General features: G+C 48.3%; 1 long non-coding RNA gene across 1 annotated transcript in view; it reads left to right on the top strand.

Annotated features, from left to right (window-relative positions):
• LOC112069717 (uncharacterized) overlaps nucleotides 1-1,501 on the top strand; it is a 3,977-nt gene extending 2,476 nt beyond the window's left edge. The window contains exons 2-3 of the long non-coding RNA XR_002893782.2: nucleotides 647-809; nucleotides 1,365-1,501. This is a non-coding gene — a long non-coding RNA (uncharacterized lncRNA). The remainder of the gene's footprint in view (nucleotides 1-646; nucleotides 810-1,364) is intronic.
• Nucleotides 1,502-2,365: the final 864 nt, after the last annotated feature.

The raw sequence follows: 2,365 nt of genomic DNA, 5'->3' as shown, positions 1-2,365 counted from the left end.
AAACAATGTAACAATGCTTTAAAGGCTACTTTAGGCTACTTGTCCCGTAGAAACAATGTAACAATGCTTTAAAGGCTACTTTAGGCTACTTGTCCTGTAGAAACAATAGCAGGTCAGTTCTGTATTAGTAATATGGCTCTGACCTTGTAGTACTAGAATGTCCTTAACTTAACCGCTGTGACACTTATTTGTCTGTGACACCATTTCCCATGATGTGTAATGAAGTAGGAAGAAGTGGGCCCAGGCCAGAGACTGATCTAAGGACAGTTTGCACTTTCCCTTTTAAGGCTTAAGGGTGAGGGTATGTTAATCCTGGATCTGTCTCTAAGGGCAAACTTTATTGTCCATCGAAATGGATGTTTCTTTTCACTGAGTCACCCAAGAGTCTGTAACCAGCAGGAGAGCAGCGCCCCTGGAGCAGGTCTGAGGTTAAGTGCCTTGCTCAAGAGATCAGCTGACTGTGTGAGGTCCTGTGTGTTAAGCTGATCCAGGATCTGTGTCTAAGGGGCTACAGAAAATCTCAGCTGAGTGTGTGTGTGCATTATCTTGTTTTCTCCCGAAATGCATTCCATTTAATCATAAAGATCTTTGAAAAAAACATACATGTCCCTCCTGTGAGTGACCGTGTTGATGTTGTTATTTCCAGGGCCAGGTAGGAACCAGGAAGAGCTGCGGAGGAAGATAGAGAACGGAGTGAAGGAGATCTGGTACTTTGTCCGCAGTGAGGTCAAGAAGCTGGGTCACATGGAGCAGGGGGACCTGCAGAAACACATCGACACACTGCTGCAGGAGCTGGGACACCAGCAGAGGTAACACACACACACTCTCGTCTCACACACACACACACACTTTGCTGCAGGACCTGGGGCACCTGTAGAGGTCACGCTCACACACGCTCTCGTCTCATGCTCTCATGCACACACACACACGAAGACACATATACAACACACACACACAGACAGACACAAACACAGACAGACGTACTTTTCTACAGGACCTGGGCACCAGCAGAGGTCACATAAATGTGTTTACACACACACTGAAAAGTTGTAAAATGCCCAGAAAAGGAACCTCTTCTATCAGCACCCGATTTTGGAAAAGTGACTTAAGCCCTTGGCTCCTATAAGGAGATGAATGTCTCACTCGGTTTGGGGCAACTTTTTCAAGGTCGCATCGGTTGTTGTCGATCGAAAAATGGAAAGTGCCTTCTCTTCTATCACACACAGACACACACGTTTACACCAGAACACACGTGGATAACATGTTACATAATTCACCACGGGAGCCTTGCAACGCTACGACCCAGCTGTGACCTCTAACCCTGTGTTAATGTGTGCGCGTGGGCGCCTGTGTGTTGACCCCAGGTCCATCATGACTGACCTGCACTACCTGAGCCAGGCTGACGGAGCAGGAGACTGGAGAGAGAAGGAGGCCAAGGACCTGTCTGACCTGGTACAGAACAGGATCACATACCTCCAGGTACCGTAATGTCCACCACACAGCTCAACACCTAGTACACGTATGGACACCCACGGGAGATTAGGATGGGGCTTTTACCACACACCAGGGACTGGTTACAATCCACATAGGGATATTCCACACGTCACTTAATCGTCTACAAATCAAAATCTGTTCAGCTTTTATTAGGGCAATTTTCTGTCACGGTAATGCTGGTCTGTACTGTGTGTGTGGGCTGAGCAGGTCTGTATGGAGAGGCAGGTAGAGCTCCCCACTGCCAGTGTACTGTATAACAGGATTAAGACAGCCAAGGATGTGATTGTCTACCATCTCCGCTGTTAGTTGGGCTTATATCTGCAGGGACAGCAAGAGGCTTCTCTCCCTCCTCTTGACACGTGTGCAATGGTGTTGTTGGTGCCAGGCCTCACGACAAAGTGTCATTCAACAGGGGAAACCATAGAGAACCTTCAAAGTTCCCTGCTGTACGTCTCGTAAAGAAGTTGAGCTAACTAGGTTATGCAACTTTGTTCTGTTTGTGAGAGTGACAAGAACCCAAACTGTGTCCGTTTACTAATATAATACAGAAAATGGACATTCGTGTGTCTAAGTGTGCTTGCGTGCATGGGTGTGTGTGCGAGTGCATATGAAAAAAATATTGTCACATACTGCATTGAACACGAGGGGAGACAGAGAGCTGGTTTCAAGCGCAGAAGGTGTTTATTTGTAAAGGACCACAGGAGGAGGCAAGTAGCTGGGTCCAGGGGCAGGCAGAAGGTCATACACAGGAGGTGGCAGGTAGCTGGGTCCAGGCAGAAGGTCATACACAGGAGGAGGCAGGTAGCTGGGTCCAGGGGCAGGCAGAAGGTCATACACAGGAGGAGGCAGGTAGCTGGGTCCAGGGGCAGGC

This window comes from Salvelinus sp. IW2-2015, unplaced genomic scaffold, assembly GCF_002910315.2.
Source record: "Salvelinus sp. IW2-2015 unplaced genomic scaffold, ASM291031v2 Un_scaffold1088, whole genome shotgun sequence".
NCBI classification, from domain to species: domain Eukaryota; kingdom Metazoa; phylum Chordata; class Actinopteri; order Salmoniformes; family Salmonidae; genus Salvelinus; species Salvelinus sp. IW2-2015.
Note: the sequence above shows the minus strand (reverse complement) of the source record. Positions and strands in the feature narration are given on the sequence as shown.